We start from the raw sequence: 21,992 nt of genomic DNA, 5'->3' as shown, positions 1-21,992 counted from the left end.
CTCAATTTCCAGATCGTGCTTTGGAACATAAGAATTTTCACAGTAATTGTTCATTTTTTGCAGGAAAAGATTGCCAAATAATGGAAGAAATAGACGCCCTGCATAAAACATAGAGATCTACATATATACACTGGCTGTTCTTTAGAGTGTTTGATTGACTACTTTGGGCGACCCGCATACTTGTGGACCACGGAAGCCATCTAACGCGGTCCTCCTTTCCATCTACAGTAATACAAGGTACCATAAAAAAGCACACAGTGCATGCTAGCATTTGGGCCAATGCGCTTTGTTTTTTATGCGGGTAGAATTGGATTCAACTCTCTTGGCAACGTTGCTCGTGGAAACAAGATAATTCTGGACGAACACATGTCAACTATAGAGAGAGGGTATCACGAAGAATGCCCATAGAAAGTGGGAAGTGTTTGTGCGGCAGGTTTTTCTTCAGCTAGGCATTGCTTCATAGAAACCACTAGTTGTATCATGAATAGATACACTGTTGTAACTGGCGCTGTATAGGAGTACTCATTTCAGGGAGTCCTCAGATCTGTCATTCCGACGTTCGCTCAATATCCAGGTCCTAAATTAGTAGGGTGGCTTGAAGAACTTGTCCATTGGTGCGAGCCCAGCATCTTGCCGCATCCACTATTCTGCTGAGAACTTGGGCACAGCTGCATCTTGTTCCTGTGTTACTAGTAAAGATCTTTCCATTCCTCTATTTCCAAAGCATCCAGATGACTAGGGGGCTGGTGGCCTTCCAAGTTCTTCGCTGTGGACGTGGCGACGCACCTTCAGTTGTCACTGGAGTCAGTGCGAAACGAAGGCACACCGAAACCGAAACGAAGGCACACCAAAAGTGCGAAAGGCAAGTGCTGGTGCTGGAGAATAAAAGGGGAGAAGCAGGTAACCTAACCCACCATTTCACTGAACTTTCTTTGGTTTTGACGTGCTAAACTAACAGCAGGCCTATCACAATGAGAGGGTAGTTTCTCTGAGGCTACATGCTATTGCAAGTGCAAGGGACTAACACAAACAGGGTTGTTTCTTCTATTCACTGACTATTGGCCCGCGTACCACTAACTGCTGAGAGATATCTATGTCAGCATGTTTGTTGGCGAGTAATTCTATAACATGAATGGGCCTGTCAGCTGTGTATATTTTGGCGGTACAGCCTACGCTACTTGCACATAATTCATAGATTAATTAGGCCACTTGCACATGTTTTATTGATTAATGAGCTATCAAGAGTGGTTACAGTTTAGTTTTTCAAGGAGTCCAACTCAGCGTTAACTTAATTATACAGGATTAGATCTGGGGTTATCTTCCTGGCCTGCTACTTTTGGAGACTTCTGCGTCTCATTTGCAATAGCATCTCCGCCAACCTTGCATCCGCCCTCCTTCATTTGCAATAGCATCTCCGCGAACCTTTCATCCGCCTTCCTTCATTTGCATTAGCATCTCTGGGAACCTTGCATCCGCCTTCCTCACTGTGCCGCTGCAACAACTCTGCTTCTGAGGTTGATCATCCGTGTAAGCTTCAAGACCATTCCTTTGATATTTTCACATGCCTTCTTTTTCTTGGAAAAGGAAGCCTTTTATTGAATCTCTTGGAGAAGTATCTAGGCGATGTTTTCACTTGTTACTTTTGCATCTAGAAATACTACTGTCCACACAAAAGATGGAAAAAAAGATCTTATAATGAGCTATCAAGAGTGTTACAGTTTAGTTTTTCAGAGAGTCCAACTATCAGCTGAACTTAATTATACAGGATCAGACCTGGGGTTATCTTGCTAACCTGCTCTTTGGAGACTTCTGCGTCTCGTTTGCAATAGCACAACACTAGCTCGAACCTGCATCTCCGGCAACTTTGCATCGCCTTCCTCGACACGCTGTGCTCTGACAACTCTGCTTCCAAGCTCCAACATCCGTGTAAGCTTCTAGATCATAGCTCTGACGTTTTCACTTGATAGTTTTTTTCTCTATTTTCCTCTAGATATACTTCTGTCGGCACAAATGAAGAATGCAAGAAATCTGTCCTTTTGGCTGCGTTTTGCTAATTTATCTCGTCGTTCCAATTTCTGCAGGTTTTTCATCCACTGCTGCCTTCACCACCTGTTTGGCCCTCCAGAAGCACTTCTATTGCTCAATTTCATTTCCTCAGATCAATCCATTATACCCAAAAAAACAAAAAGCAGTCCACTTCTATTGCGCGTTATTCATTTCGTCATATAGATCCATTATACCCAGAAAGAAAAAACAAAAATCCAAAAGTAGGAACAATTATGTCCCGCCCTTGTACCCCTAAATAAACACTTCATCTCCTCCTGCATCTCATCATCCAAGTTACCCCCACCCGAAGAAAAGGAAAAAATCTGTTTCCGGAGTTCTTTTACCTGTTTCCATCGTTTGGCAGTTAAAATCTTCCAAAGTTTCCTCTATTTCGTGTCCTTACACTACACCTAAGATCTGTACATTGTCAAAATCAGCCCAAAAACATCCCAAAAAAGCTGCAGCTCCATGACGGCGGCGGTGCTGGCTGTCTTACAAATGGTGGCATCGCCGATCCTGAAGAAGCTCCTCACTGGTACTCCGACGTACCTCGGGGTCGACATGGCGAGTGAGCTCCATGAACTGGAGACCACAATAATGCCACAGTTCGAGCTGATGATTGAAGCAGCTGACAAGAGCAACCACAGGGCTAAGCTGGACAAATGGATCCAAGACCTCAAACAAGCTTTCTTCAAGGCAGAAGACTTGTTGGATGATCATGAGTACAGCCGCCTTGAGCGCAAAGCCAAGAGCGGGAAGGATCCGTTGCTACCGCATTCCTCCACCAGCAGCACTATTCTAAAGCCTCTGCATGCTGCATCCAACCGGTTGTCCAATCTGTCCTCCAACAACAGGAAGCTAATTCGCCAGCTGAATGAACTGAAGGCCATTTTGGCGAAAGGCAAGGAGTTACGTGATCTTCTTTGCTTATCAGCTGGTAACACTGCAGAGGACCCTGTTGTACAAGCAGCCGTTGTTCCTCTGGCCACATCAATTCCACCTCCAAAAGTAATAGGCCGTGACAAGGACCGCGACAATATAATTGACCTTCTTACAAAACCGGTTGGTGTTGAGGCTGATTCAGCTATACATTCGGGGTTGGCTATTGTTGGAGCAGGAGGCATGGGGAAATCCACCTTGGCGCAGTATGTTTACAATGACGAGAGGATACAAAAACATTTTGATGTCAGGATGTGGGTGTGCATCTCACGCAGACTTGATGTCAAACGTCATACACGGGAGATTATTGAATCTGCGGTAAAGGGCGGATACCCACATGTTGAGAATCTTGATACTCTCCAATGCAAATTAAGGGACATACTGCAAAACTCACAGAAATTCCTGCTTGTCTTGGATGATGTCTGGTTTGGAAAATCTGACGAGATGGAATGGGAGCAACTCCTGACTCCTTTAGTTTCTCAGCAGACTGGAAGCAAAGTTTTGATAACTTCTCGTTCGAATATACTTCCAGCTTCTCTTTACTGCAATAAGATTGTTCCACTGGAGAACATGGAAGATGCCGAGTTCTTGGCACTCTTCCAAAACCATACCTTTTCTGGAGCAGAAATCAGAGAACATAGTTTGCGTCAGATGCTAGAAGTGATTGCAGAGAAGCTTGCTACCAGATTGGGACGATCTCCTTTGGCAGCAAAAACTGTGGGTTTGCAGCTGAGCAGGAAAAAGGATATCGCATCATGGAAAGATGCTCTAAAGAAGGACAACTTAAGTGATCCCGCGAAAGCTCTGTCGTGGAGTTATGATAAGTTAGATCCGCGTTTGCAGAGATGTTTTCTATATTGCAGCTTATATCCAAAAGGCTATCGATATGGCATGAGGGAGTTGGTTCACCTGTGGATGGCAGAGGGATTTATTGATTCGTGCAACGAGAACAAAAGAGTGGAAGATATTGGAAAGGATTGCTTCAGTGAGATGGTCTCAGTTTCATTCTTTCAACCAATTGGCCATGGATTTCGTACATACTATGTTATGCATGATCTTATTCATGATTTGGCAGAGTCACTCTCTAAAGAGCACTGCTTCAGATTAGAAGATGAGAAGGTGGCAGACATACCATGCACTGTTCGACATTTATCTGTTCGTGTTGAGAGTATGATACAGCATAAGCAAAGCATTTGCAAGCTACATCATTTGCGTACTATTATCTGCATTGACCCAGTTAAAGATGATGTAAGTGATGTTTTTACTGAGATATTGCGGAATTCCAAGTTGCGTGTACTATATCTGTCATTATACAACAGTAGCAAGTTGCCAGGATCAATTGATGAGCTGAAGCATCTTAGGTATTTAAACATCATCAACACGTCAATTTCTGAATTGCCAAGATCATTATGTACTCTTTACCACTTACAGTTCCTTAAGTTAAGTCTCGAAGTTAAGAGTTTGCCCGACAAACTCTGCAATTTAAATAAGCTGTGGTATCTTGAAAGGCACGGGAGTTGGATTAATTATCCATACAACACTACTCTGCCTCAAGTCCCCAACATAGGCAAGCTAACTTTGCTCCAACAACTTTATAACTTCTCTGCAGAAAAGCAGAAGGGATATGAGTTGCGGCAGCTGAGGGGCATGAACGAGCTTGGTGGCTGTTTAAATGTTACAAATCTTGAAAATGTCACTGCAAAGGATGAAGCTTTAGAGTCGAACCTACACCGGAAAATTCATCTTGAAAGTTTGCACCTAGGCTGGAGTTATATGGATGACATAAATGTAGAGGACAATTTACACTTGGAGATTCTGGAAGGCTTGATGCCACCGCCCCGACTTAGGGGCCTCACAATCCAAGGTTACAGATCGGCGAAATATCCAGGTTGGTTTCTTCAGGATTCATATTTTGAGAATCTGGAAACCTTTGAGCTTGCTAATTGCACTGCGTTACAAGGCCTACCAACCAATGCAGAACTATTGGGGAATTGCTGCTCACTTCACCTCAGGAATGTGCCAAAACTAAAGACATTACCTTGTCTTCCAGCAGGTCTTAAAGAGTTATCAATTTCCAAGTGTCCACTGCTTATATTTGTTTCCAGTGATGAACCAGAACAACATGATCAGTTGGAGAACATCATGAATATAGACCAATTGGCATCAAACCTTCCTTTGATAACGCATGTGGGTCCAGTATCAAAAACACGCGACATAATAGCATCGGAATTTTCATCTCTAGAGCAGTTGATGGCATTGATGGATGTGGATATGTCACGTATTGAAAACATTAGAAGTGTTATAGAGAGAGAGGAATTTGTGATAGAGGATAGCATCAATGCATGGATATGTTGCCACAAGGAGAGGATGGGACTCATTTATGGAAGAAGCATCAGGCTGCCTCTGGTTCCACCATCAGAGCTTACCAAGCTTTATCTTTCTTCATGCAGTATTACAGATGGGGCATTAGCTGTTTGCCTTAATGGTCTCACTTCACTGAGAAGTTTGGCCCTAATTAAGATCATGACTTTGACTACACTTCCATCGCAAGAGGTCTTCCAACATTTGACAATGCTTGGTGACCTGGAAATCAAGTCTTGTTGGTGTCTCAGGTCATTAGGGGGCTTACGAGCTGCTACCTCCCTTTCAGATGTTAGATTGTATTCCTGCCCTTCTCTAGACTTGGCACGTGGAGATGAAATGCCATTATCTGCTGAGGAGCTCATTATATTCTACTGTGTGGTTGCAGCTAATTTCTTCAGTAGTGGTCTGCAGCACCTGAGATGGCTTAACATGGTTGGCTGCAGAAGCCTTGCATCCTTGTCAATCGGTCATTTGACCTCCCTTGCAAAATTAGAACTAGTAGATCTCCCGGATCTGTGCTTTATTGAAGGACTGTCTTCCCTGAAACTTCACCTTGTAAGTTTAAAGGATGTTCCGAAGCTCAACGCGAAGTGCATCTCACAGTTTCGGGTGCAGAACACACTCTTTGTTAGCAGCCCTTTGATACTTAACCACATGCTCTCGGCTAAAGGTTTTATAGTTCCAGAAGTTCTCTTTCTTCGTAATTGCAAAGAGCCATCCGTTTCATTTGAAGAATCTGCAAACTTCTCATCCCTGCGGCACCTGTATTTAAAAGAATGTGAAATGGTGTCCTTGCCAGGAAATCTCAAGTGCCTGACCAGTCTGACACGACTTGATATCCTCGAATGTCCCAACATATCATCTTTACCTGATCTGCCATCCTCCCTCCAACATATACGTGTTCGTGGTTGTGAGCGCTTGAAGGAGAGCTGCCAAGCACTTGGAGAAAGCTGGCCAAAGATTGCGAGTATCCGCTGCAAGGAATTCATATGAATTATGATTTCAGATTCACACCTATAAATAAATGCAAAGGTAAATGGCATACCAGCACTCTCACAGACAACCTTTTGTAAACATTACTTTAGGATACATTGATCATTCATTTCATTGTATCCTTCATTAATTTGGATGCAGGCTCAGACTGCCAGATCACATGGACGTCCTCTGATGTCCTCTCTGGCAGGCTTCAGCTCTCGCCGGCTCCCCGTGTCGCGCAACTGCAACTGGAACCGTGCACCTCTACCGCCGACCTCACCGGTAGGGCCTGGCGCCGCCGGCTCCATTACAGCTCAAGCCAAGGACCATTAGTCGTATGCACAGCAGGAAGGCGAGATGGGATGCGGCCACCGGAGACCGCCGTGGTGATCTCCTGCGACACAAGGACGGAGAAGCCACCGCCGGGAGGAGGACCACGAGTCCACGACCCTCAAAGGAGAGCAAGGAGCTTCCGTGGAGCGTCCGTTAATGCATTGGTCGGATCAATTTCATGGACATCTCAAATGCTAGGCCTGTATATATGGACTGATTTATTTTTATTTTGAAATAATTAACTTCCTTTTGAATTAGATTTGGTGGAGACCATATGACCTTTACTTTTGAAGGCAATCATGCCACCGGTTTGCAAATTATATTGTCATGGATTTTCCTATAGATCCAAGTCCAGTGGAGTCATACACTATTCCTGTTCATAGCTGTCATCAGAACTGATGGCACTACGAAAGTACAGTGCTGGTGATGGAGAATAAATCTTTCTTTTTTACAAAAAATAGGATCCCGCAGGCTCCCGGTTCCATCGCATCTATGAAACCAGGGGTACAGGTCCATAGTGCTCGGGGTAATACGCATACGAGAGTAGGCACCAGGCAGCGACCGAGAAGTACAATCTTCTGAACTCTGATACAGGCCAGCAAACGGCGAGCAAGAGAGCAAGCGACAAAAGAGTCCTAGCAGACTGCACCAAACACTCAAGCTGACATCAGTGATGGATGGAACCAGCTGCTGCAGTTCACTAGGGTGCGACGCCGATCTTCACCGGTGCCGTTCACCAGAAGCATCAAATCCAGGTGATTCTAAGCGGCTCGCATCGACAACGATCCCCTGCTCGGATCTGACACAAAGGCCAGTGCTGGCGACGGAGAATAAAATGGGAGCTGAGATATACTTTGATATCAGAAGACTTCTGGAGCGCTAAGTTCCACAATTCTGTACAATACTGTAGCCGGACTTCCGTAGTTTATGCTGAAAGTCTGATGTGAAGCAGCTCTGAATCATTTTAGGAGGTTCAGCATATCCACAGCTCACTGTCCAGCTTTTAACCCATTGCCAGTCACATCCTCATGTGACCAATACAAATCTGAATACACCTACTAACGGTTGCAAGCCCTCACAGTCACAGCAGACCTTAACTTCTCATCAAGCTCTGGCAGTCATCGTGGATCTATGTCGAAAAAAGTCACCATGAATCGCTTGATTTTGTGGCCATTCAATCCTACCTTGAATCACTTTTGTGGCCACCCAGGTGGGGTCTTGCTTAGGGTAAATGAAAACACTGCCGAAATCCGGTCGATTTCCGATGGTGAGTTTCACGTTAAATCCCATCATCGGAACCAAGAGTTATGGTGACTGTTAAAATTCAGTAGAACAGTGATTTTTTTTTTCCAGAGATGATGGGCAGGGTGCACTAGCCATCAATCTCGACAACATGCGTTCCGGGATAGATTTAACTTGAGTAGTACAGTAGTACAAGAGAAGATAATTTTAACCACCAAGGCAAATTTAGAGGATAATGTCCAACTCTGAAGTCTGAAGTAGATCAACTAAATGGGTACGGTTCAGTACCTACCAGTTAGAGTTGAGGAACGGAAATAATGGGGAAAGCGAAGGAGTTGCCGTAGAGCACCGAGATGCGGTTGATGCCGAAGCGAAGCAGGTCGCCGCAGCCGCATACCCGAGCTCCAGTGTGTGCCGTCTAGCGGTGCGGCTGCCACCACGACCTGCAATCCAACAACGCAAGCCCAAAATCAGGAACATTAGCGGTGCAGGCATCAATCCTCGCTCGTCGGCGACTCTGATGAGGAGGGCGACCTGTGCAAGCAACACACGATGCAATCGGAACCTGCAGCCGTGCCGCCACTCGCCGGAGACGGACGCATCTTCTTCCACGAGAGCAGAGCAGCCCCAGCCGGCGAGCTGGGTGGTATGCAGGGCGACGGCTACGCGTCCGCGACGGAGAGTACGAGCGGCTTGCCGGCGTATGCATCCGCGACGGCGAGGACGACACCAGTCCGGCGCTGAGGAGTGGAAGGAGTCATCCCGGAGCGCCCGCCCGCCCGACCGCTAGGTGTTCGGCATAATGCCAACACTCCAGTAACGCAAATCACACCGGTTCACCAAATTATGTGGCCATCCAACGGTCGTAACTAAAATCGTTAAGATCGTTCCGGACGTTTGAAAACTAGAGGTCTGGGAAAGTCAGGACTTTCACCACGTCGGACTCGTGACAACACGGATTTCCGAATCATACACGTTTGGAGGGAGATCGGTCTGAATCATATACCTTTGGACCTGATGACTGCTTCATCGCCTCTAGAAGTCGTGGAGAAGGTGTTTGCTCTGCCGGCTATGACAAAGCTAGGGGTTGTTTGCTTACTGTGGTTGTGGTGGACTGAGAGGAACCTTATCAGGCATGGTGAGAAAAGGAGTTCAGCATCGGAGTTTGCTAATCAAATTCGGACAAAAACGGTTGAGTGGGTAGTTTCCTGGACCTGCAACAAGGGCTTCGACCATTGTCCCAATCAGATGGAAGCCGCCTCCGATGGGCTGGGTGTCAATTAATTTTGATGCTTCGTTTTTTTCTCACTCTGCGTCGGGAGGTTGGGGGTGTATTGCCAGGATATGCAGGGGAACATCGTCTTTGCTTCGGCTGCCACTCTCAAAAACCTTTCAAATGCTACGCACGCTGAAGCCGTGGCCCTCATGAAATCCATTTCTTTGGGTGAGAATTTCGGAATGGTCGAGTGATCTTCACAACTAATTGTCTACCACTGAAGCAAGCCAGCTCGGGAGTCTTTTTAGGGAGTCCAAGTTCCTTCTCCAAATGGGTTTCATCGATTTTAAAGTTCTGTTTGATCGCCGAGAATGTAATTAACAAACTTGCCCATCTGTTAGCTTGTCATGGTTTTAGGTTGGGATCGGGAGGTGACCGCTTGTGGCTCACTGACTTACCGCCTGATGTATTGTGTGTTGTGGCTGACCATTTAGTCGCCACTAGTTAATGGAATGCATGGTGTTCATGTCAAAAAAGAAAACACGGATTTCCGTACAAAACCCCTTTTTCCCGCGTCGTTTCAAGGATCCAGACAATCACAGGGGACGTGGTCAGCCAGCTGCCCACACTCACGTCGGTTGATCGGCCGTTCACCTACTGGCATTCACACCAGGCCATAAACAGTAGATTCAAATAAATAAATAAAATAAACTAAAAACTAAAAAATTCAGGCACCCAAGATGCTCATGTCTTCAAGGTGCGTTCAAAATTCCGTGGTGTTTGGACATCTGAGGAGTTCGTGTCAAGAAAAAAAAAAACAAGTGTCTACGAAACTTTGAAAAAGAACACTATTTGGAGTCGACTTTTTTTTTGGCACGAGCTCCTCAGATGTCCAAACACCACGAATATTTGCACGCACCTTGTTCACATGAGCATCTTGGACACCTAAAAATTTCAGATTTTTTAATTTTATTCTACTATTGTTTTTTAATTTACTGTTCAGGTATGAAACACATGTTTGTATTTTTTTTCAAAAAATTTGTATGAGCATTTGTTTTATTTTTTGTGAAGGCCATGTTCTTCGCAAAAAAAGAAATTACCAAGTGTGTTGTAAAAGCACTCAGAGTCGTATTTTTTATATGTTTAAATAAATATTTTGTTTTGTTGTAGCAAATAAATTATCTCACACTGGCAAATAAACAATAGGAGAGATCTCAATCGAGCATTTGACAAAGAGAAAAGTACAAACAAGGATGAATCTATAAGTAGATGCTGCAATATAGAGGCCCCGAGGAAAAACTTCAGAATTCAGGAAATAAGAAATGAGCTATCAGACAGACAGACCTCCTGTCAGTTGCTCAAGTCAAATTAAGAAAAAGAAATGAGATATGCCACCCAAAAACAAGTAGTCTCTATGAAGTACGTCCTATATAATTAAGAGGAATAAAATAAAACGAATTGAGCCCAGCGTCAATACCCAGATCCTGAATTAGTAGGGTGGCTCGAAGAACTTGTCCACTGGTGCGAGCCCAGCGTCCCTCCAGCATCTTTGACGCGTCCACTATTCTGCTGAGAGCTTGGGCAGAGCTGCATCCTGTTCCTGTGTTATTAAAGATCCTTCCGTTCATCTTTCTCCAAAGCACCCAGATGACTTGAAGTCTGGTGGCCTCCCAAGTTCTTCACTCAGGAGGTGGCGTAGCATCTTCAATTGTCATTGGAGTCATATATATAATTCTTGTTCGTAGCTTTTGGAACCGAAACGAAGGCACACGGAAAGTGCGAAAGGCCAGTGCCGGACAATAAAATGGGAGAAGCAGGTCTTATCACTGTACTTTCTTTGATTTTGACGTGCTAACAGAAGGTCTTATCACAATGAGAGGGTAGTTTCTCTGGGGCTACATGGTATTGTAAGCGAAAGGGATTCTAACTGGTGAAGCTTCAGCGGCAAACATAAACAGTGTTGTTTCTTCTATTCACTGACTGTTGGCCCACGTATCACTAACTGCTGAGAGATATCTATGTCAGCATGTTTGTTGGCGAGTAATTCTATAACATGAATGGGCTGTCAGTTGTGTATATTTTGGTGGTACAGCCTACGCTACTTGCACATAATGTATAGATTAATTTGGCTGCTTGCACACATTTTATTGATTAATGAGCTATCGAGAGTGGTTACAGTTTAGTTTTTCAGAGAGTCCAACTCAGCGGAACTTAATTATACAGGATTAGATCGGGGGTTATCTTCCTGACCTGCTACTTTTGAAGACTTCTGCGTCTCATTTGCAATAGCATCTCCACGAACCTTGCACCCGCCCTCATTCATTTGCAATAGCATCTCCACATTCCATCACCCGTGTAAGCTTCAAGACCATTCCTTTGATGTTTTCACTAGTTACTTTTGCATAATGAGCTACCGAGAGTATTAGTACAATTTAGTTTTTCAGAGACTCCAACTCAGCTGAACTTAATCATACAGGATCAGACCTGGGGTTATCTTGCTGACCTGCTCTTTGAAGACTTATGCATCTCATTTTCAATAGCACAACACTAGCTCGAACCTGCATCTCCGGCAACTTGCATCTGCCTTCCTCGACACGCCGTGCTCTGACAACTCTGCTTCTGCTTCCGAGCTCCATTATCTGTGTAAGCTTCTGGATCATGCCTCTGATGTTTTTACTTGTTAGTTTTTTTTTCCTCTGTTTTCCTCTAGATATACTTCTGTTGGCACAAAAGGATGACCAAAAAAATTCTACCATTTCTGGCCTTGCTCCTTTTCTCCCTTTCAGCAGTTGGCTAATTTATCTCGTTGTTTCCCATTTTTACAGGTTTTTCATCCACTGCTGCCTTCACCACCAGTTTGGCCCTCAAGAAGCACTTCTATTGCTCGATTTCATTTCCTCAGCTCATTCCAATATACCCAAAAGAACAAAAAACATTCCACTTCTATTGCTCGTTTTTCATTTCCTCAGATCGCTCCGTTGCACCCAAAAGAAAGATCTAAAGTAGGAACAAAATCTGTTTACGGAGTTCTTTTTTACCTGTTTCCATCGTTTGGCAGTTAAACTCTTCGAAAGTTTCCTCCATTTCGTGTCTTTGCACCACACCTTAGATCCCTGCCTTCCAAATATTGGCTGAAAAAATCCCAAAAAAGGAAAGAAAAAGAAATCCGTCTCTGGAGTTCTTTTACCTGTTTCCCATTGTTAGATAGTTCAAATCTTCCGAAGTTTCCTCCATTTTGTGTCTTATACACTACACCTAAGATCTGTGCATTGTCAAAATTAGCCCCAAAACATCCCAAACAAACTGCAACTCCATGGCGGCGGTGGTGCTGGCAGCTGGCTTAAAAATGGTGGCATCGCCGATCCTGAAGAAACTCCTCGCTGATACTTCGACGTACCTTGGGGTCGACATGGCGAGTGAGCTCCATGACCTTGAGACCACCATCATGCCACAGTTCGAGCTGATGACTGAAGCAGCTGACAAGGTCAATCACAGGACTAAGCTGAACAACTGGATCCAAGACCTCAAACAAGCCTTCCTCAAGGCAGAAGACTTGCTGGATGATCATGAGTACAACCTCCTTGAGCGCAAAGCAAAGAGCGGGAAGGATCCCTTGCCACCGCATACCTCCACCAGAAGCACTATTCTGAAGCCTCTGCATGCTGTGTCCAACCGGTTGTCCAATCTGCGCTCCAACAACAGGAAGCTAATTCGCCAGCTGAATGAACTGAAGGCCATTCTGGTGAAAGGCAAGGGATTACATGATCTTCTTTGCTTACCAGCTGGTAACGCTGCAGATGGACTTGTTGTAAAAGCAGCAGTTATTCCTCAGGTCACATCATTACCACCTCCAAAAGTAATAGGCCGTGACAAGGATCGCGACAATACAATAGACCTTCTTACCAAGCCGGTTGGTATTGAGTCTAATTCAGCTACATATTCGGGTTTGGCTATTGTTGGAGCAGGAGGCATGGGAAAATCCACCTTGGCGCAACATGTTTACAATGACGAGAGGGTAAAAGAACATTTTGATGTCAGGATGTGGGTGTGCATCTCACGCAGACTTGATGTCGAACGTCATACACGGGAGATTATTGAGTCTGTGGTGGAGGGCGAATGCCCACGTGTTGGTAATCTTGATCCTCTCCAGTGCAAATTAAGGGGCTTACTACAAAACTCAAAGAAATTCCTGCTTGTATTGGATGATGTTTGGTTTGAAGAATCTGGCAATGAGATGGAATGGGAGCAACTCCTACGTCCATTAGTTTCTGAGCAGACTGGAATCAAAGTTTTGGTGACTTCTCGATCCAATATACTTCCAGCTTCTCTTTACTGTACCAAGATTGTTCCTTTGGAAAACATGGAAGATGCTGAGTTCTTGACACTCTTCAAAAACCATGCCTTTTCTGGAGAAGAAATCAGAGATCTTAGCCGGCGTAAGAAACTAGAAGAGATTGCAGAGAAGCTTGCTAACAGATTGGGACGATCTCCTTTGGCAGCAATAACTGTGGGTTCGCAGTTGAGTAGGAAAAAGGATATCACTCCATGGAAAGATGCTCTAAAGGTGGACAACTTAAGTGATCCCACGAGAGCTCTGTTGTGGAGTTACGATAAGTTAGACCCACGTCTGCAGAGATGCTTTCTGTATTGCAGCTTATTTCCAAAAGGTCATAGCTATAACATCAGGGAGTTGGTTCACCTGTGGATGGCAGAGGGATTTGTTGATTCGGGCAACGAGAACAAAAGAGTGGAAGATATTGGAAGGGGTTGCTTCAGTGAGATGGTCTCAGTTTCATTCTTTCAACCAGTTCATGAGAGATTTCATACATACTATGTTATGCATGATCTTATTCATGATTTGGCAGAGTCACTCTCTAAAGAGCACTGCTTCAGATTAGAAGATGATACGATGGCGGAAATACCATGCACTATTCGACACTTATCAGTTCGTGTTGGGAGTATGATACATCATAAGCAAAGCATTTGCAAGCTACATCATTTACGTACTATTATCTGCATTGACCCAGTTATAGATGATGTTAGTGATGTTTTTAATCAGATACTGCAGAATTCAAAGTTGCGTGTACTATATTTGGCAGCCTACAACAGTACCAAGTTGCCAGAATCAATTGGTGAGCTGAAGCATCTTAGGTACTTGAACATCATCAACACGTGGATTTCTGAAGTGCCAAGATCATTGTGCACTCTTTACCACTTACAGTTCCTGAAGTTCAGTTACAAAGTTGAGAGTCTGCCTGACAAAATCTGCAACTTAAGTAAGTTGTGGTATCTGGAAGGGCACAAGCGTTCTATTCATCATCCATACAACAATGCTCTGCCTCAAATCCCTAACATAGGAAAGCTAACTTCGCTCCAACAACTTAATAATTTTTCTGTTCAAAAGCAGAAGGGATATGAGTTGTGGCAGTTGAGGGACATGAACGAGCTTGGTGGCCTCTTAAATGTTACGAATCTTGAAAATGCCACTGCAAAGGGTGAAGCTTTAGAGTCGAACCTGCACCGGAAAACCCATCTTGAAAGCTTGCACCTTGACTGGAGTTATATGGATGGCATAAATATAGAGGGCAGTTTGCACTTGGAGATTCTGGAAAGCCTGATGCCACCTCCTCAACTTAGGGGCCTCACAATCGAAGGTTACAGATCTGCGAAATATCCAGGTTGGTTTCTTGAGGATTCATATTTTGAGAATTTGGAAAAGGTTAGGCTTGTTAATTGCACTGTGTTAGACGGCCTACCAACCAATGCCAAACTCTTTGGGAACTGCTGCTCACTTAGCTTCGAGAATGTACCAAACCTGAAGACATTACCTGCTCTTCCAGCAGGTCTTAAGGAGTTATCAATTGATAACTGCCCACTGCTTATATTTGTTTCCAACGATGAACCAGAACAGCATGATCAAGGCAAGAACATCATGAGGACAGACCAATTGGTATCAAACCTTTCTTTGGTAGTCTCAGTTGAGGATTCCATATATGAAACAAAGGATGTAATATCATCAGAATATACATCTCTCAAGCAATTGATGGCATCGACGAATGCGGATATGTCACACGTTGAAAACCTTAGAAGTGCTCTTGAAAGAGAGGAATTTGTGATAGAGGATAGAATCAATGCATGGAAATGTTGCCACGAGGAAAGGATGAGACTCATTTACGCAAGGAGCATCGGGATGCCTCTGGTTCCACCATCAGAACTTGTCCAACTTCATCTTTCGTCATGCAGTATTACAGATGAGGCTTTAGCTGTTTGCCTTAATGGTCTCACTTCACTGACACGTTTGCTCTTAACTAGGATCATGACTTTGACTACCCTTCCGTCCAAAGAGGTCCTCCAACATTTGACAAAGCTTGACTTCCTGTTCATCAAGGCTTGCTGGTGCCTCGGGTCATTAGGGGGCTTACGAGCTGTTACCTCCCTTTTGGAGGTTAGATTGATTTCCTGCCCTTCTCTAGACTTGTCAGGTGGAGTAGATGAAATGCCATCATCTCTTGAGAGGCTCTGCATATTCTCATGTGTGGTTGCAGATAATTTCTTCAGTACTGACCTGTCGCACCTGATATCGCTTTACATGTATGGCTGCAGAAGCTCTGCATCCTTGTCGATTGGCCATCTGACCTCCCTTGTATCATTAAGGCTACTAGATCTCCCGGATCTGTGCTTTATTGATGGACTGTCTTCCCTGCAACTTCGCGGCGTAGGTTTGAATGATGTCCCGAAGCTCAACACGAAGTGCATCTCACAGTTGCGGGTGCAGGAATCACTCTCTGTTAGTAGCCCTGTGATGCTCAACCACATGCTCTCGGCTAAAGGTTTCAAAGTTCCAGAAACTCTCTCTCTCGAGGGATGCAAGGAGCAGTCCGTTTCACTCGAAGAACCTGCAAATTTCTCATCCATACGGTGCTTGAGATTAGCTAACTGCGAAAGGAGGTCCCTGTCACTGCCAGGAAAACTGATGTGCCTGTCCAGTCTGACACGACTTGATTTCTACAACTGCCCCAACATATCATCTTTACCTGATCTGCCATCCTCCCTCCAACATATACGTGTTTGGGATTGTGAGCGCTTGAAAGAGAGCTGCCATGCACCTGATGGAGAAAGCTGGCCGAAGATTGCGAATATCCGCTGGAAGGAATTCAGATGAACTGTGATTTCAGATTCACAACTACAAAGAAATTGAAAAGGTAAATGCCCCACCAGCGCTCTCAAAGAAAACCTTTTTCTGTACATTATCTTATGCTATTTTGATCATTCAAATACTTCATTTATTTCATTAAATCCTTCGTTTTTGGATGCAGGCTGGGAGTAACGAAGCTTTGTTTTCCAATATAAAAAAGAAGTCTCAAGATCGGTCCCCTCCAGTAACCTCATCTTCAATGCCTCTCAGGAGTTTAGTGTTGGACTGCCTCAAGCTCACTTACACCTCAACTCTGTCCGCACTATCGCTGGTGGCGACCCCTTGGCCCCTTTCTTCCTTGATTGCTGTGTCCAACATTCTTTCACTCTTGACAGCCCCATTACTGTGCTGAGACACGGTAGTCTAAATGTGAAGCTGGTTCTATGTTACTATTGTATTTTGTTACTCCCTCTGTTCACTTTTATAAGGCTTTGAACACATTTCAGACAAGGTGCAAAGTAGCTCATTTTTAGTTGTCTGAAACGACTTATAAAAGTGAACGGAGGGAGTATCCTGTCATGGAGTGTTACTTCTCATTTTGATTGGTGCTGATCATAAATATTATTTCTTGTGTGCTGAGATTACTACTCCGATATCTCACGACCTCTGGAGGGCTAAGCTGCACAATTCTGTACAATATTGTAGATGAACTTCTGCATTATGTTTGGAGTTTGCTGAAGGTCTGATGTTTGGAGCCTGGACATCCAGAGCTCAAATCCGAATACACTACAAGCAGTTATAAGGCCTCACAGCAGGCCTTAACTTCTCATCAAGTTATAGCAGTCACCATGTGAATCATTTGATTTTGTGGCCATTCTGGAGACAGGGAGAAGCAACTACAATCATTCCGACCTGAATCACTTGAGTGTAGGCCGTGACTTTGTGTGCCATTATTTCCCTCTAGAGGTCGTCTCTGGGTGTGATCTTGTTTGGGGACGATGGTGACTGCTAAAATTCCGTAGAACTAAGTGTAAGTGATTATTTTTAGAGATGTTGGCCAGGGTGCACTAGCTATTAATCTTGGCAGCATGTGTTCTGGGATAAATTTAACCACAAGGGTCCAAGACTCCAAGGTGCACAAGCAAATCCAGTAGAAAACCACACCACAGTGGAAAATGTCTAACTCTGAAGTCTGAACTAGATCGGCTAGATGGGTGCGGTTCAGTACCAGTTTGAGTCGGGGAACGGGAATAACGTGGAAAGCGCGGGGGTGGCAGTAGAGCACCAGGCTGCGGGTCGACGCCGGAGCAGCTCCGCCGCGGCGGCGTACCCGAGCTCCGGCGTGCGCCGTCTAGCGGCGCGGCCGCGACCAGGACCTGCGATCCAACAACACAGGCTCAAAATCAGGGAGATTAGGGCGTCAATTGATCGGGGGGAAATAGAGGAACGGCATCAGGACGAGAAGGAATTTTTAAGGGATTCAGTAGCGGGCATCAATCCTCGCTCGTCGGCCACTCCATTGAGCAGAGGCCGAGAGGGGCCTGGGCAAAGGAGCAGGAGGGACCAGATGAGGTTAGGAAGAAAGAAACCTCTGTGAGCGTAGCACAGTGCGTAAGGAGTGAATACAACAGAGAGAAAAGAGGGGGTGGGGTGCAAACTCAATGTCCTGTGCACCTAGGGCAAGACAAAGAGCCGCATAGCATTGGTGACGGGCTGCTTAGCCTGAAGACAAGACTAACCCTATAGTAATAGACTGAAACAAAACGAGAAATACACAACTTTTAAGCTAAGCCTTGAAGAAGGAATCGCCACACGTACACGTATGATGACGAGTCCAACCTTGGGCTGATCTTGGAATTTTCATCTCCAAAGCTAAGTTTCAAGCCACCATTTTCAAGAAGCAAACATACGTAGGTGCACGTTGACATAGCCTGATAAATGATGTATTGTTTCCACCGAAATGTGCATGCATGCTCGCCGTTGAAGCCACCTCTATTGTCATCACTTGTTAGGCTACCGACACCTCACTAGCCGGATACTGCAGAGGACATATCGAAAGACAAAGACTCACATACCTCCTCGCTTCAAGTCACTTTCGTACCTCTTTCGATCCAGAAACAACAGGCAAAACATGACACCTCCGTCGGAGCCACCATGCATCACCTGCCAGCAGCAGGCATGACTTGGCGTCTTCGCGTGAGACGTCGTACGTAGCACCAGCCGACAGCTTCACTCGACGCTTCTAAAAGAGACGCGTGTGTCACCTGCCGAGCCGCATCAAACCCGATCAGGTTGGTGGAGAGGGCGTTTCGTACCACCGCAAACCTCATAAAGGCCTTCACCACCTCATGAACCAACGTCCACACGACCCCGAACGCCACCGCCATCGAAGAACCATGACCGTCGCCTCAAAATGCCAAATTCATGTGATGTCGGGATGTGACGAAGCCGCACATCAGCCGCCACCAAGGCGCTGCAAGGGGGCCGCCGCCGAAGACGCCAATAGACCTGGAAGCCGCCCAATATACATCGTGCCCGGCACCCTTCCTCTCCTCCACAGCTGATGGGCGTGGTGGGAGAGTCGATGCCCTGGCCACTACACTGCCATGGGAGCAACAAGGGGACCCACACCCCTGCCCTCCCGCAACATCGCAACACCACGCCTCGCACAATGGTCCAGCCGCAGGAGAATCGGGCCTCTTCCTGACTCATCATGCTGCAACCACAGAGGAAGACATGGAGAAGACCCCGGTCAACAACACATGAGACCATCGTAGACCAGATCCCCGCCACCCTATCTCTTTATTTTTTTGGTTTTCTTTGTTTCTTTCACGGTTTTCATTGCATTATTTTTTTTCTTTGTTTCTCTTCGTTTTTGTTTGTTTAGTTCTCGTTTTTATCGTCTTTTTATTTTCTCTCAGTTTTCATTCTTTTAATATACACATTTTTAATACACGTTTAACATTTTTAAATACAATATTAACATTTTTTAATACCTGGTCAGCATTTTTCCTATATTAATTTAATATTCTTAAAATTATTGATTAACATAGGTGAAAAAAAGATTAATATTTCTCAATATTTTTATTTGGAAACTAATTTTTTAAAATGCTTGATTAACATTTTTTAAATGTACTTTTTAATTTTTTTGAATTCAATATAAGACTAATGATTTTTTATACATGGTCAACATTTTTATATACACATTTAATATTTTTTTGAATGATTGATTAACATTTTCAAATACTGGTTTAACATTTTTTGAAAACAATAAAAGATGAAAAAAATTAGATGCATGGTCAATATTTTTTCTACACGCATTAACCATTTTTCAAATGCTTGATTATAACTTTTTAAATACTTGTTAATATTTTTTACAAGTGCTTGATTAAGGAGTATTTTTTAAATACAGGACCAACTTTTTTAACACACATTGTATATTCTCTATATACATTTTTCGTATACATGGCCAACATTTTTTCTATACACATTTAACATTTTATAAATGCATGATGTTTATAACATTATGTAAAGTATATATTTGTATTATATATGTTCAGAATATTTGAAAGTCTAAAGTAAAAAAAGGAAATCAAAAAATGAAAACAAAAATCATGAAAAAGGGAAAACAACGGGGCAGTGGCCTCTCGCTCACTGGGCTGTGACAGTGGAAATGGCGGCGGGGCCGAATCGGGCGGCAGCGGTGGAGCGGCGGAAAAACGGTCGATTCGCGGTATGCGGCGGTAGGCAATGGTGGTGTGGGGGCAGGGCGGGAGCGGACGAGCGACAGAGATGGCGTAACCGGCAGCGGGGGCGAATAGGGCAGCGGTGGAAAAACGTCTGATTCACGGCGTGCGGCGGCGGAACCGGCGCCAGGGGTGGTCGAGCGGCCGGATCCGGTGCGGGGGGAGGGTGGCGTGGTCTGGTGGGCAGGCGGGCGGCGGCGGCTGTGTGGCAGTGCTTGGGAGGAAGAAGACACATGGGGAGGAACGAAATGAACTGATGGTTGGCGGTTGGCGCACGACCGGGGTTTTACATCACCTAGGAGGTGGAGAGGTGTTGTATTTTACAACACTTGGGGCAGGTGATGTAATTTTTTTTTTCATCTACATCATCTGTTGGAGATGGATTTTGGGGCCTCGTAGATGCAGAAGTTAGTTATTTTTGCATCTAGATTTTTTACTGGAGATGCTTTTAGAGATGATCTTACGAGGTGAGTATTAGGACATGGAGTTTTGGATGCACTTGGATGACCGAACAGTAAAAAGAAGAAGATAAAAATATCATTAAAAAATAAACTGATTTTTTTTTCTTACAAACATTAGCGAGTGTTTCATGTGTATAAAGTTTCGTGAAGCAAAATATTTGTAATGCTCTGGGCAAAAAAGTGATGCTCCTAAATTGTTATTTTCGAAAGCATTTTGAAACACTATTCCTAGACCTTCACAAATGTCGTTCCATCGCAAAGCAGCCTTTGTTGCAAAAAACTTCAGAATTTTTTGATTTTTTTGGACATTTTTGAACTTAAAGTTAACATATTTAATACTATATTGAAATAAGTGAGCGTAGCAAGCTTTTGCATTAGCTAATTAGTTAATCTATTGAAATAGTTATAACAAAAGAGAATTATAGCTCCCAAGAGAGAATTAGCTAGCTGCCGGTCGTGACCAAGTCCACAACTATTAGACAGATCAACTGAGAACCCAATGCAAAAAGCTTGGTACCCGCACAGTGTGTGAAACAGCTTGCATGCAGCTTAATTAAGCACCAACATTATAAACATAGGTGGAGTCGACAACTTTATAGCACGTAACGAAATGAAACAAGGAATCAACCTTGTACTTGACCGTCGTCGAAATAAACCCTAGCTACCTCGTATGCACGCACATTATATATATGTATACATAATAAGAGGTTCTATAGAGCATCAAAAGCCTTGATTAATCTCGTTAGGAAAAACTAAACATTTTGTTTTTGCGAGGGGTTAGCTAGGAAATTAAAGTTGGGAGTAGCCTCGAGGTATTTGGCTAGAACGATGGGGATGACGAAAGGCATGATGGCGGCGTGCGCCGCGGTGGGCGTCCTCGGCCTCATCACTGTCATCTTGGGCATCGCCGGCGCGGCCTCGACATCGTGCGACGCCTCACCGGCGGTGGGCTGCGGGGTCGTGGCGTCGCTGCTGGCGCTGACGACGCAGATCGTGGCCACCGCCGCCACCGGCTGCTGCGGCTGCTGCCGGACGTGGGGCATCCCCAACGAGGCCAAGCGCATCGTCGCCGTCGTCCTGTCCACCGTCTCATGGTACGTATACGTCTACCGCGAGCGGGTGCATGCATGCATGCTTCGCAGTTTGTACATACATGACATCCGTACACGAATACTTGCAGGGTCCTCGCCATCATAGTGGTGATACTGTTCATGGTGGGCGCCATCCTCAGCACGGGCGGTGGCCTGCCGACGTACAACGACGGGAAGTGCGTCTCGCCGGGCACCGGACCGTTCGTGGCGGCCACAATCATGTTCTTCATATCGATGGTCTGTCAGATCGCCTCGTACACCCTACTGCAGGCCACATCGGTTGCAGGCTCTACGAAGTCGCCGCTCGCGCAGGAGTCGGGGATCGCCATGGGACAGCCGGCGGCGGCGGTGCCGGTGCCTGCGAGTAATGCTGAACAGAAGGCAGCTGCCGCCGGTGACCTTCCTCCCTTGGCGCCTACCGCAGCTGCCGCCAGTGAACTTCCT

At 45.0% G+C, this 21,992-nt stretch overlaps 1 long non-coding RNA gene and 1 pseudogene across 1 annotated transcript; one reads left to right on the top strand and one right to left on the bottom strand.

Moving 5' to 3' along the window:
* Nucleotides 1–369: 369 nt before the first annotated feature.
* Nucleotides 370–17,850, top strand: LOC109787401 (uncharacterized; annotated as a pseudogene).
* LOC120965293 (uncharacterized) lies at nt 7,975–9,928 on the bottom strand. Its single transcript, XR_005757979.3, has 2 exons — nt 8,434–9,928; nt 7,975–8,342 (listed from the first exon to the last, which is right to left on the bottom strand). It is a non-coding gene; the product is annotated as an uncharacterized lncRNA (long non-coding RNA).
* Nucleotides 17,851–21,992: the final 4,142 nt, after the last annotated feature.

Source organism: Aegilops tauschii, chromosome 1 (assembly GCF_002575655.3).
Source record: "Aegilops tauschii subsp. strangulata cultivar AL8/78 chromosome 1, Aet v6.0, whole genome shotgun sequence".
Taxonomy (NCBI): domain Eukaryota; kingdom Viridiplantae; phylum Streptophyta; class Magnoliopsida; order Poales; family Poaceae; genus Aegilops; species Aegilops tauschii.
Note: the sequence above shows the minus strand (reverse complement) of the source record. Positions and strands in the feature narration are given on the sequence as shown.